Below are 15153 nucleotides of genomic sequence, written 5' to 3'. Positions count from 1 at the left end.
AATCTGACTCGCCTCTGGCCGGGTCACAGAGAGTCCTTTGTTTAGGTGACATTCCTGAGCCCACCACAAAAACTCCTTCTGAATGCAAGGTATTATCTGAATGACAGTGTCTAGATCTTGGCAGTGCTGTGTCCATACATTTTTGAGATACCAGTGAAGCTTCCTCATATGCAATTTGGCATTGGGAAGCACCAGAATACAAGATGCCATGAACCCCAAGGCTTGAAGGACTGTCCTTGCAGTCAGCCTGGACCGTAGAGACATTTGATGAAAATAAAGAAAGGCTTCTTTGTTTGTCCGGGGTCAAAAAGGCCATCTGGAAAGCTGTATTCAGTCTCACACCCAGAAAGCACATGTCCTGAGAGGGTACTAGACTGGACTTTGTTTCGTTCACAGAATACCCTAGGCATCTTAACACTGCCATCACATACTGTAGATGTTGAAGAAGTTCGTCCTTTTCCTGTGCAATAATCAGGCAATCGTCCAAATAAGGATAAATCTGTATTCCTCTTAGTCTGAAAAAGGCTATCACTGGAGCCAGAACCTTTGTGAACACTCTGGGCGCAGTAGATAAGCCAAAGGGCAATGCAGAGAAATGATAATGCGAAAACGCAGGTACCTCCTGCAACTGGGCCTGATAGGAACATGAAGGTAAGCCTCTTTGAGATCCAGAGTAACCATCCAGTGATCTTTTCCCAACAGAGGTAAAAGCTGTTGTAAAGTCAGCATCTTGAACTTTGGAATGTCCAGATAAGTGTTGAGGATAGATAAATCCAAAATTGGTCTCCACGTGTTCCCTTTCTTTGGAACTAGAAACAGACGAGAATAAAATCCTAGGCCCACTTCTGACAGAGGAACTGGCTGTATAGCTCCCATTTGAAGAAGTAAAGAAATTTGTTTGTGAGCCTCTATCCTTTGCCGAGGAGGGACGTCTGGCATGCCCTTGAAAGGAGGCATGGTATGGAAATAGAACTTGTAACCTCGGTTTATAATGTCCAATACCCATTTGTCCTGGGTAACTAAATGCCAATTTTGTTTGAAAAGAGCCAACTTTCCTCCCAAAGGAGCTGCCAGGAAGGAAGAATCTGGCAGCTGAAAATGCAGGTCATTGGGCCTGTTTACGAAAGGACTGGCCCCTGCCTTCACCAGCAGATTGAGCAGGCGAACTCCATTGTCTCGGCCTGAAGGTACTCTGAGCTCTGCCCCTACCACGCCTAGATCTACCCCTAGACTGAGAATCAGAAGAAGGGTACGTCCACCCCTTAGTAGGCCAATTTCTACTAAACTTTGGAGGTTGTACCATAAAAATCTTTAACAGTCTGCATAGACTTAGCCTTGTCTTCCATTTTCTTTAAGACCGACTCCACAGGAGGACCAAACAAAACTTCAGATTGTAAAGGGGCATCCAGGATTCTAGACTTAACATGCTCAGACAAATTCTGATCCTTAAGCCAGGCGTGCCTACGAATAACTGAACCAGTTGCAGCCACCCTAGAAGAAGCCTGTAAAGCATCAAAACCACATTGCAAAGAGTGCTTTCCCACCTGTTCAGAAACATGCACTAAATCCTGCAATTCTTTACACTCTATGCCCTCTGCTAAAGCATCCACTTTAGATCTTAGCTGAGAAAGGAGGAAATTCTGATACTTCAACATATGAAACTGGCAGTTCAAAGCTCTCATCGCTAAAGTAGAAGAGGTATACACCTTCTTACCCCATCTATCCAAAGCTCTAGCTTCCTTATCCAGAGGAACCGGATTCTTAACAACAGAGGCTCTAACACCCTTAGGCCCCTGACTAATAGTTTCTGGGTCCGCCCTAGGACTCTTATACAGATATTTGAGCCTCAGGCACCCTATAATACCGGTCAGGTTTAACTGGAGCAGGAGGCACAGAATCTGGATTAAGGGAAGCTTCCGAGAAAACATCCGAAACAACATCCAAGACCGGAGGTATAGCTAAGGGTCTATGCTGTGGCAAAAACAAGAACTCTCTGAGTCTCTTCCGTGAATCAGAGTAATCCTGTCCATCCCACTTAAAATGCTTCCTCATGGAATGCAGAGTTTCTGAAAATGAAAAATCCTCTGGAGGAGAAGCAGAAGGAGTGGAATCCTCTGCATCAGAATCAGAATAAGGAGGGAAATCTTGAATGTCTTCAGCAGAAGACTCAGAATCATCTGAGGCCTGCTCCAAACTTTCCAACTCTGGCTCCATCCTGGGCCTCTTATCCGGAGGGGGCATAGAACCTCTAATTAAAGTAATTAAATCCTCTGCCATTTTAAGCATGTGCTTTTTAGGCACAGACCCTGAAGAACCAGAACTGACACCAGAGGAAGGCAAAACAGACCTGCCCTTAGAAGGAGCCTTAGGAACAGTAACAGAAGGCCTAACCACCTTAGGCATAGAAGGGAGAATAGTAACCTGAGAGGCCCCTTCAGCCTGACCTGCCTCCAGAGAGGCCACATCTTGTAAAATCAAAGTTTCCCCCTGGGACTCAACAGAAACTTCAGCCGGATCCAGCTGTTCAGCTGTAGCTTCTAAAGATCTGGCGTCCGTAACAGATGAATCATCCTGCCTAGGCTTTAAAGATTTGTCTTTGCGCTTCTTAGTAGAAGCCGGCGTCGGAACATCCGACGGCATGTTATAATTACACCTCTTGCCAAAGACTAACCTAGCGCAATCTAACCTCCGTTTTATAGTGCGCTTATTAAACCTAGCACAAAACCGACACCCGACTACGTCGTGCTCCGGTCCCAAACAAGGAATACAAAGCGAGTGGTAATCCCTATGCGGTATCTGTTTCCCACAAGAAATACAATTATTCACTTTTTCTGACATCCGGTAAGTAACTGAGGCAAGAAAAAACAAAAATATTCCCCAACGGGGTACTTAGCCCAACTTGGTATCGGTCTGAAACTCCAAAACCGAAAAATTTCAGAACGCCGAGCGGCACTTGCAACGCTGCTTCTGCATCGGACCATGCGGCAAAAAAAGACTGAGGATATGACGTCGGTCATGCGCCTTTATACCCTGACGCTCTGATGTCAGTTCTAGGCGCCCATGACCGACGTCAGCCTAATACTTTGGTATTCGGGCCGACCGAGGACCGCGGACTACCCATAAGTAAGGACTGCAGCAATGTGAGATGAAGAACATCCTGTAGCTAGCTAGAATATGGCAATGGATTTTTCCCACAGTTAGTTGGACATCGAATAGCTCAAGCATGTCATATTGTTTTACCAGCCTTGAGGTGTGCTTATCCTTTATGTAGTTAGACACACCTCCGCCTTTTGCTCTTTCATGTTCAGTGGATAGTTGGAATGTATGAAAGGCGTTACAGCCATGCACTGCCAGAGTGCTTTCCATAGCTTTGAACTATGTTTCAGTAACTGCACAAAAATCAGCATTCACCATGGCGAGGACAGCGTCTAGGAAGTGCAGGTTCTTGTTGAGACTCCTAGCACTGAGTAGTAATACCTTTAGCTTGCCTTGAGCAGCTTTTATGTTGGATGGTTTGCCTGTCTGGCAATGCCTAAAAAGGCACCATGGGGTGGATATTTTGGCCAATATTTAAAAGCCTAGAGGTGACAGGTGAAGACCACCTCTGACAAAGTAGTGTAGCCCATCAACCATGTCCTCCCAGGCTGGCAAGGATCGGACCCCTTTGGAATGGCACCGGCAGCTAAGTCAACTCTTAAAGCTGGTCATTTTCTGCTGGCATTGTGACATCATCCTTGGAGATGGTAAAATGTTGCTCAATGCTAGGCTCACAGCTGCACGTGACACACATTCTGAGAGCTCAGTCATGTCTCTCCATGTAGTTCAAGTAGGTACATCTCGGGTCATTAACTCCCACATGGACTTTGAAGTCATACTGGTACTCAGGGGTAAGTGATAGAGTGCTTGCATGACCTGATGGATCCTGGCCCCTGACAGGAAACTAACTGTAACCTTCTCATTCTCCGGCTTGGTAAGAGGGACAGCAGTGCATCTCACAATGAAGTCTCCTATGACCAGGATACTGGATTGTTGAGTCTTTCTCCTTAGGGTTTGGTAGTTGAGACATAATGAGATATGGCCTTATGTGCTGTGATGGGAACTGTCTCGTTTGTGCGCATTCGGAGTTTTGACGAATTTGCCTGAGAGGCCTTTGAGGTTTGGGTAAATGCGCACTGTCAGCATGCTGCAGTCAGACGGCTCTGCAGTGGACACCAGTCAACACAAGGTACATTACAATAGTTCTTGCAATGTCTACTTGTGTGTCACTGGTAGTCTTTCTGAGTGCAGTACTGGGACACTCAATTTGTACAGTAATTACCCCATAAGGAAGATAATGCCTCATTTGAAAAAAAAAATGTCAGTACTCCCATCATCTGAATGGCAGCATCACCAATTCAACCAAAGGTCAGCCTGGCCAAAGTAAGCTGCATCCAGTCAGGTCAGTCACACACATGTTGCTTAAAGCACTCAACTCAATACAGCCTTCATAATGAGGTTTCTGTGTATGAAGCAATGGTGATATTCTGAAGTCATGTTACCTTCCAGCAGTACATGTCATTAAAGTATGGAGTGAAGGGTGTAGCTACTAGCTGATGGCCACAATGGCTACATCAGTGACTTTCAGGTGCACACCAAAGGGAGCAAGGAACACCAGAAGTTGTGGTTGAATATTGTGCAGTGATGGCTCCCACTAAGGATCTGCATGAAAAACATCTTCATGTGTACTGTGGTAACTGCTTTAAGTTAGTAGGTTTGACCAAAACAGTACTACAGCATGGACTCTATTGTTAAGGGATTAAGCTCACAAATTGCACTACATCATCATGGGACTTTAGCAATGTGGCTATTATGAAGCTCAAGAAAGGACATTAATCAATGGCAGAGTGAACCCTTGACTGCTAGCACTTGAAAAAGTATCTTTCTGCTTCAACAAATATAGACCATGTGGAACAGACCAGAGCAAAAAAAGCAGCAAAATGGAATGTGTGTGTAGCTATCCTGTCCTCCATTGCCAAGTTATAAAAATTATACAAATGGTTTGGATGTTGCAGATCAGCTGCAAACATAGCATGCATCTAGCAAAAAAAGCAGTGAAATGGTGCCCGATGTATAACTGCTCGATTTTTCTGCAGATATTACCACTGCAAATGCATATGTGTCACACAGACAGTATGAACTAAACAGCATTGACCACAACCGGAGTGCCAAGTAAGTACTGTCAATATTCAAGCTAGTTCAGCAAGGCCCATTTTTATTCTGTAGAGAAGAATGCTCCCAAGAAGAGAATGGATATGCCATTATAGGTGGTGCATATCTGTCTCCTAAATAAAGTGCACAGGACAACCACACGGTTGTACTTCATGTGGTGTCAACTCGTACATGGAATGCTCTGCAGCATACTACAACTAAAATGACTCAGGGGCCCACCATGCTGGATCTATGCTAAAACTAACAGTTATCCGCCTTATGGGGGATGCCTGCATGCTATGGAGACAATCTGACATGGCTGCAACTCAACTTGCCCAGTTCAGCAACAATACTACTACAGGTACTGTAAACAATCTGACTCGATGAGGCTAATAAGGTAAGTTTTATACTGAAAAATTTTGTGACCAAGTACACAAAGATTAGACGTCATGATGACACAACCAATATTCTATGTAAAAGCAACATAGAAAATAATACCCAAGGTCTTACACTACTGCAGGTACATGTCCACTTCAGTCGAGGTACCCATTACACCAAGTAATGATGAAAGTCATACACTATTACAGGTATAGAAGAAGACCATCTCACTTGAAGTGCACAAGTGCACACTGAGAAAGTCAACAGTATCTGGAGGACTTCCCTACTGGTAAGGATATGGCACAGGCTCTACTAAAGTTGCCAGTTGTGCTCAGCAGCAGACTGAAAAGACTGAACACAGATGTACAAATTGATTGGCATGCAATACACTGAAGTGATGACAGACAGTTGGTGAAGGATCAGTTTTACTGCATCTAGGAGTTCATCACTTAAACCACTACTGTCTGCACTCCTTGGATCTCTGGGACCAATCATCATTCTGTATCAGCATCTAAAAATCCATCCATAGCAGTATCTCTGGGTCTCTGTCCCTATGTCTGTCCATCTCAGCATGTGCACCCGTCTCTGTGGTATGGAAGGTGTTAACAGAAAATTAAGGGGCACTATTGCAACAGCACCTTGCTGGTGGGCAGCTATTAGATAACTGCCACACCAACTGCAATCATCAATTGGTTCCATGTACCATCTCAGTATGGGTGGAGAAGTTACCATTGCACAATGGCTCCATGGTACATTGTACAGGTGTGTGTGTGTGTTCGCATGGTGTGGATGATACAACACAGAACTGTAAAGCACTACTGCACTGACATTTGACCTCCCATGTGCTAAAGGTGTAAGTGCACTGCAGCCACTGCCATATCAACTGGATTGGGATATATTGCTTGGTCCAATGTGCCCCTGTAGCATATACAGAATAATAGTCACTGCCCCATGGTTCCCAAAAACAAATGTAAAGCAGAACTGCAAAACATTACTTTACTGACATTTGCTTCCTGCTGGGTAGCAGCAGCCAGTGCAATGAGGTCAGTGTTATGCCAACTGGATCTGCTGCTCTGTGCCATCTGCAGCATGAATGTGGACAGACAGCCATTGTCCCAGAGTTCCTGGTAAACAGGCTACTGTGAGTTTAGGTGTGTGTGGTGTGGTGTCGAAGGTGTAATGGAGAACTGCAGCACTCTACTGCAATGCCACTTGCTCTGCACTGGGTGGCAGATGTTACTGGAGTCACTGCCACAACAAATGGAGCTGCCAACAGGTTCCATGTGCCGTCACTGCATCAGTAGAGAGAGATATGGTCACTGGCTCCTACTTCCTCAGTACATTAGGTGTGCTGAAGATGGCTGCATGCGGTATGATTGGTACGACAGAGAAACTGTGGTACACTACAGCACTGACACTTGCCCACTACTGGGTGGTACATTTATGCACTTCCAGTTAACTGCCATGGTAAAAGTCCAATACGCTGTTGCACTATAAGTGCAGAGGTGACTCCCTTTACATTAATTATGATTAGGCTAGGATATCTGGTGTGGATGGTCCAACAGAGAATTGTGAAGCACTACTGCACCAACATTTGCTCTTTGTTGAATGGCAGATATCACTGCACTGGAGTTTTTGCCACACTAAATGGGGATACTGCTTGGTCCCATAAGTGGAGAAGTGGCCAATGCCCAAGAATACTACAATATGGAGGGTGGTGTGGGACATGCCCCCCCCCCATATCCCTTCTAGAAAGGGGTCAACAATAAACATTCCCTAAAGTACAGTTGTGTACACTTACCATAAATGCAGATGTTCGAGTGTATTCACTGTTGCAGTCATTGCATTTGGGTAATCTGCTGGCAGGCTGCCCTCAGTCGGCCTGAATTCCAAAGTCTTGGGTCCTGCGCCGGTTGCCGTCTTCTCTTCCATGACGTCAGGTCATCAGGGGTATAAAACATGCAGCCGACGCCATTTTCTTTAGTTTTTCTTGCCCATGATGTCAGGTGCCCCCAAAAAGGTAGCAAAATTATATACAGATATATATATATATATATATATACACACACACATATATATATATATATATATATATATATATATATATATATATAAAATATACCTGCAACAATATAAACTTTACCTTCATGACAGGGGGATGGCTGGAGGGTAACCTGGACTGCAACAGTGAATACACTCGAACATCTACATTTATGGTAAGTGTACATAACTGTACTATGTTCTTCGTGTTTCACTGTTGCAGCCATTACATTTGGGTAGAATCCCAAAGCTATGGTTGGGAGGCTGGAGCTAAACAGCATTAGGTGTGGCTATAAGGCCCTGCAGAATTGCAGTGGGAAAGCATGCCCTGGGGTAAATGATAATGCTTTGTAAAGGTGTAAACAGCACTCCAAGTAGCAGCCTCTAAAATATCTTTGGTTGGTACTCCTCTGAGAAAGGCTGCTGAAGTAGCTGCAGCTCTGGTGGAATGAGACCTAATGCCCTTGGGCACAGGTTTACCATGGTGTAAGTAGCAGAAACGGATGCAGTGGCTTATCCACTTTGAAATTGTCTGCTTTGAAATAGCCTTTCCTTCTGATCCTGCAGCATATGACAGTAGTAATTGCTCAATTTTTCTTATTTTAGTCCTGCTCAAGTAGAATCTTAGCGGTCTGTGTACGTCCAAGGAATGCAGAATTCTCTCCCCCTTGTTCTGCGGGTTTGGATAAAAGGTTGGCAGATGAACTGTTCGGTTAAGAGCCACACTGGAAACCACCTTAGGCATAAATGTAGGATTTGTCCTCAGAGACGCCATGTCTGGGTAGAATATGATAAAAGGCTTTACAGCCATGAGGGCCTGTAGCTCTGAAACTCTTCTTGCTGAAGTAATTGCTAGGAGCAGAGCGGTTTTCCATGATAAGAACTTTATATCAGCGGTAGCGGCTGGTTCAAATGGAGGCAGGGTGAGCTTTTTCAACACATAATTGAGGTTCATAGATTAGAACTAGGCTAACTGCCCTTGTGAGCCATTTTAAGCCTAGCCAATTATCCCTTGTGAGACTCAAACAGTGCACCTTGTGTTTATAAGGCAAACACCTTAACCATTAGGCCACCCTGCCAACCCTTCTATGGTGATCTTCTAGGATGCTTACATTTTTGGCTCCTCTAAGATACTGCTTTAGTAAAGGATGAGAAAAGATTGGTGGCTCTGTATTGTAATGAGCTGCAATGGCAGAGGCATGGATTTTAATTGATGAGAAAGATGGGCCTTTGTCAAGCATCTCAGTTAAGTATTGTAACACCTGAGGAATATTTGGTTCTGCTGCATCAGTTCCTTGTGCTTGATTCCAAGCACAGAATCTCTTCCATTTGTCAGCATAAGATTTTCTAGTACTAGGCCTTCTGGCTTCCAAAATGACATCCATCACAGCTTTACTGAGAGGTGTCGTTTGTATGATTACATGATTAGCCATGCTGCCAGGTTCAGAGTCTGTAGTTGATTGCGCAGGACCTGACTCTTTTGCTGGGACAGTAGTTGTGGTCTTTGAGGCAAGGTCCAAGCTGGATATCGAGACAAGTTCCTTAGGATTGGGTACCAGTATTGGAGGGGCCAGTCCGGGGCAATTAATATCATCTTTGGCTTCTCTTGTCTGACTTTTAGGAGGACCCTGGGTAGAAGAGGCAGGGGAGGAAAGGCATAAACTGATAGGTTTTTCCAACTGAAGGATAGGGCGTCCACTTTCCATGCTTGTCTGTGGTAAGTCCTCGTGTAGAATCTTTTCAATTGATAATTCTGAGGAGAGGCAAATAGATCTATGTCTGGGCTCCCCCATTTCTTGGTTATCATGCTGAAGACTTGTGGTTATCATGCTGAAGACCTGTGGATTTAGTTTCCACTCGTGAGGATCCATAAGGTTTCTGCTTAAATCGTCTGCCAGAGTGTTTTGTTTTCCTCGCAGGAATTGAGCTTGAAGATGTATTTGGTAGGTCAAAGCTGTGTCCCACAGTGCCATGGCTAATCTGCAAAGGGGGTATGAGTGTGTGCCCCCTTGCTTGTTTATATAACACAACTGTGGTGTTGTCCATCCTTATCAGTAGTTGTCCTGGATGAAGTAAGTCCTTGAAGGCTGTTGGGGCATTTTGAACAGCTAGCATCTCTTTCTGGTTGATATGTAGATGCACTTGTTTTGGTGCCCATATGCCTTGAATGCATCTTCCAGCCATGTGGGGCCCCCCCAGGCATATTCTGATGCATCTGTTAAGGTTTGGCTGGCAGGGGGTACAGTGAAGGGCCATCCCATGTTTTGGTGACAGGCCTTTGCCTACCACAGAAACTCCTGTTGCAGGCAGGGAATGAGAGAAATCATTGTTTCCAGACTGTGTGAATGTTGACTCCATAATCCTTTTAGGTACCATTGAAGTTTCCTCATATGCAGTCTTGCATATGGAATTAGTAGAATGCAGGATGCCCAGAGCCTGCAGAATTTGTCTTGCAGAAGACTGGGTTTTTGTTGCCATCAGTTTGAAGTAAGTAATCAGTTGCCTTTGTTGGTCTGGCGTGAGGTAAGCCATTGGGCAGCTGTATTCAAGCTTGCACCCAGGAATGTTTTCTTTTGAGAGGGTACCAGTTGTGATTTCTTTTCGTTTATTGTGTGTATCCTAGGCATGTTAGAAGCCTTTTCACAAACGCCAGGTGTCTAAGACGAGTGTCCTTTGTTCTCTGCTTGAATGAGTCGTCCAAGTAAGGATATATTTGTATACTTCTTTGTCTGCAAAATGCAATTACTGGTGCCAGGCACTTTGTAAAGACCCTGGGTGCAGTAAATAAGCCAAAGGGCAGTGCAGAGAATTGGTAATGCATTAAGCCAACCTTGAATCCGAGGTATCTTCTGCACAACTGTCTTATTGGGACATGCAGGTATGCCTCTTTTAGGTCTAAAGTCACCAGCCAAGCATTCTTGCCCAGCATGGGCAGAAGCTGCTACAACGTCAGCATTTTGAATTTTGGAATGTCCAGGTATGTGTTCAAAATCGATAAATCCAGTATTGGCCGCCAGGCCTTGTCCTTTCTGGGTACCAAGAACAGTCTTGAGTAAAAACCTTGTCCTTTTTCCTGTTCTGGTACTGTTTGAATGGCCCCCATATCCATGAGGGACGTAACCTGTTTCTGTGCCTCTGCCCATTGATTTTTTGGCAGATCTGGCCAACCATTTGCCATTGGCGGAGTGTGGAAATGGAATCTGTATCACTGATACGATGTTTAGTACCCACTTGTCCTGGGTTAACTGCCAATTTTGAGTAAAAAGTGCTAATTCCCCCCCCCTGTGGGTGCTGCCAAAAGATAACTGCTTGGTGTAGGCAGAGGGAAGTCATTGGAATTGCTTTCTGTAGGTTTGCGCTTTATCTCCTCCAGATTTGGAGGTGGATGCGCCCCATTGCTTTGACCTGTTTGAGTCTTGCGATTGGTATCTGGAACCCTTAGGGCGTCTGGATTTGCCCCTTTGAGCTCTGTCTGACACAGTAAAGGACCAATTTTTGTAGGCCAGTGTCTACTGAATCTTGGTGGCTGCACTTGTAAGAAGTCTTTAACAGTTTGCATGGACTTAGCTTTGTCTTCCATTTTCTTTAAAACCTTTTCTGCCTTAATACCAAACGGAGAATCATGCTGTAAAGGTGCATCTAGCAATTTGGCTTTAACATGATCAGGCAAATTTTGTTCCTTTAACCAGGCATGCCTCCTAATCACAGATCCAGTAACTGTGGCCCTGCAGGAGGCCTCTAAAGAATCAAAACCACATTGCAAAGTATGCTTTCCAACTTGTTCAGCTGCATGCAATAATTCCTGCAATTCTTTATTTTCTGCACATTCTGAAATCAACATCATTTTCTGTTTCAGCAATCCCATAACATGTTGTTGATACTTAAGCATATGAAATTGACAGTTTAAGGCCCTGATTGCCAAGGTTGCAGATGTATAAACCTTTTTTCCCCATCTGTCCAGTGCCCTTGAATCTCTGTCAGAGGGGGTAGGATTTTTTGCTGTTGAGGCCTTAACTCCCTTTGGATCCTGTGAAATAGTTTCAGGATCAGCAGCAGGGTTTCTAAATAAAAATGTATGCGAGTCAGGGACCCTGTAATATCTGTCAGGCTTACTTGAGTCAGGGGTCAAGCTTGACTCCGAAAACACATCATCCACAATGTCTAAAACAGGGGGAATGGCTTAAGGCTTGTGCTGAGGGAGAGGAAGGAAATCCCCGTGCCTCTTTTTTGATTCTGAGAAGTCTCGACAATCCCAGTGAAAATGCTCCCTCAAAGTATGCTAGGTTTCTGCAAATGAATAATCCTCAGGAGGAGATGCAGATGGAATAGACTCCTCAGCATCAGAATCCTCATAGGGAGGTATAGATAATTCCTGATCAGAAGAAATAGAAACCTGATCTGAAGATTCATAATCAGTGTCTTGCCTAGGCCTCTATCTGGAGGGGGATGGGTACCCCTGATCAAGGTAATGAGGTCTTCAGCCATTTTGATCATCTGTTTTTTAGGCATAGAGACCTGTGCACGTGGCTCATGCGTCGGTTTGTTAGTTTTAGAAGTTGCTTTTGTCTTTGGTTTTGCAGCTGTCGGTTTGATATACAAATGTTGAGGTGTGAAAACACACTCAGAAGCCGGTGCCTGCTCAGCGGCTTCGGACCCATCCGAGGGAGATACATCCGTCGGTCCAATACCTTGAGAATCTTGCGGCATGCCGGACTCCACATGGGTGTTGGCAGAGGCCTGCAACTCGAAGGTAGCGAGTATCAGGGGCTACAAAAGCGTCTCACTGAGTACCGGCGACTGACTTAGGAGAAGCTTTGTCGTCGGTTTTGGATCTCGACTGCCTTTCTCTGTCTTTTTCTTTGCGTTTATGTACTCCGGTAGTCGGATTGCTATCAGACGACATTTCTGGGTAGTTAAAGCTGTTTCCAAAATACTTTGATGCAAAAATATACTGAAGCTTAATAGTGCGTTGGTTAAATCTAGCACAAAACCGACAGCCAGGCATGTTATGATCAGGGCCTAGGCAAGGAATACGGTATAAATGGAAATCCTTATGAGGTATTTGCTTCCCACAAGTAATATAATTATTAACTTTTTCTGACATCGGTAAAAAGCAAGAAAAAAAGTTTCCCCAACGGGGTACTTAGCTTTAGTGAAGACTTTGGTTCTGAAACTCAAACTCGAATATTTCGGTAGTCGGCCGACCGGCACTTGCGAAATGCTTCTGCTTCAGGCACCGCGCGGCAAGAAAGACTAAAGAAAATGGTGTCTGCTGCATGTTTTATACCCCTGACGACCTGACATCATGGAAGAGAAGACAGCAACAGACGCAGGAACCAAGACTTTGGAATTCAGGCCGACTGAGGGCAACCTGCCAACAGATTACCCAAATGTAATGACTGCAACAGTGAAAAACGAAGAACATCTAACATATCCCCCCAACAAACAATCACCCTAATTAAGATACACACGTTACCAGGGGATGCAACTGGGTTATACTGCATGGCTAGGCTGAGAATGGACCTGGCAGTCATTAGTCTAGTACATACCCATGAACCTATAACTGTGAACCGCAGTACATTACCAAAACAATCTTTGCTGTGTGTTAAGTGTACCTGGGGTTGCTGACACATTAACTGGGGCTGCCCCTTGGTACTGTGTGTCACTGCAACATGAGTGAAGTGGTGAACACTGCCCTACAGTTCCCATAAATTAGGAGCGGGGAGGCTGCTTGTATATATTGCAGCTGTTGTGACAGCTAAGCAGCATTAATGGGATTGTTACTTGCTTTTACCAGCTGACTACGGTGTGCAGGAGGCAAGGCAGTGGGGTTTACAGATGTAACTAATGACATGCAACAAATATTTACTGTATTGACTTTGCTCACCATTAGCTGATGCAGCATTATTTGTGAACAGGTGGGCATCACCCAGAGTTCCAGAGACTACCACTATGTATACGTAAAATGTATAACAGCAGCAAATACCACTGCAGCAAGGTTTCAGGCCATAAATCTTTTGTAGTCAGTTATGTACATCTGTTTTTTTTTTGTGATACAAGAACGCACATAAGACAAGATAGCAGAGATACAAAAAATGACACAAAGTAATAAGAGGCTACAGAGTGACAAATACAATCTAGTACACAAGTTCAACAGCAATCTGTGTGAAATTATGCAGGGGTATCTGACAGCAACCACTTTCTAGTGCATGAAGCGCCATAATCATTCCTTGAATTCAGGTAAAACTGACAATTTTGTAACTAGCTTTCTGTCTTAATAAATGTGCTTAAAGTTTTGTTAGGCATATCTAAGTGCTGTTATGCTCAAGTCTCCTGCTCGAGCATTAGATTAGTAAGTGTCGGCCACCAAAGAACAGCAGTAAGAAGCTAAGGCAGCTTTAACCTACAAGACAATTCAATGTCACATATACAAAAATAAAACAGTGGAAGAATGAAGTGTCTAACAGCTTTTAAAGTAATTCTTTCAGAGGGACACTTGCCTTATGGCCACTGTCTCTGTGTCAGTGTAATGTTTTATGGCTTTCAAAACTGTAAAACTACTTCACCCACTTTTTTTTTTTTTTTTAACTGCAGCTGATAGGACATGCAGCAGATAAAGCTAAATGCATTGCAAGGTGTTATCTGGTCTCCCCAGACATAACTACATACTGTATTCTCACAACAGACACCAAGACTGACGTGCTAAGCTTAGTTCTGTTCTTGAGGGGAATTTCCATGTCTCCATCACATAAAATGTTGGTTATGATCAGAGGTGGGGCCCTTAATTTCCTGTTGTGTTTTATGTTCAAGAAACAGACTTCTAGAAATTATTGTTGTTATGCTTGGGTGAACAAAGCTTTGCAGTACATGAAGACTTTCTGTGGAAAGCAAGTGCAATTAACAGTTGCGTGAATACTACCAGAAATTTCTGACCTCACCCACTGCATAGGGTTGTGCAAACAGCAGCAATTGTGACACACAAAATCTGCTATACATAACTTATTTATTCAACTTCAAAACATAAAGCACTCCATCTAATACAACTATCATCTTTATGAATAGGAAACCCCAGAATTTACCTTGAAACACAGTTTTCAGTATTGTCTAATCTAAAAAAATAAGTGAAATTATTACAAGTAATGATGCAGCAACAGAAGAAAGCTCAGTGTAGCCAATTAAAGCTATGGTTTATACAACTTCATTTGTCAAACAGGAGGCATTTTGGCTATTTCAGTTACTAAGATAAAAATTATAAGCAACTGCACAGCACATCTAAAAGGAAAATATCTGCTGCAACACACATTTTCATTGTTAAGCTTTGGTGTTTGTGAAATCTGTCTTTGGCTTTACTGTTTGTAAAAGCTGCAAACAGCAGTGTTAGTGGTACATGGATCACAGCACATTGAGCTGTTACACAGCCCCCACAGACTCAAGTTAGTTAATGGACTAGCAGTCTAATCACAGGATCATAGGCGGTTACCAGGCTAATAGCCTTAGGGCCCTTACAAACCTAGCCAAGTACAGCCCCTGTTCCCAACAATATCAAGG

At 43.9% G+C, this 15153-nt stretch overlaps 1 protein-coding gene across 1 annotated transcript in view; it reads right to left on the bottom strand.

Moving 5' to 3' along the window:
* The window catches only part of MFN2 (mitofusin 2), a 495982-nt gene that overhangs the window by 283161 nt on the left and 197668 nt on the right, over positions 1-15153 (bottom strand). The gene's annotated exons all lie outside the window — the stretch shown is intronic.

The sequence above is a fragment of the Protopterus annectens genome, chromosome 2.part1, assembly GCF_019279795.1.
Source record: "Protopterus annectens isolate FY-2018-M chromosome 2.part1, PAN1.0, whole genome shotgun sequence".
NCBI classification, from domain to species: Eukaryota; Metazoa; Chordata; order Ceratodontiformes; family Protopteridae; genus Protopterus; species Protopterus annectens.
This window is presented reverse-complemented; position numbering and strand designations above follow the sequence as displayed.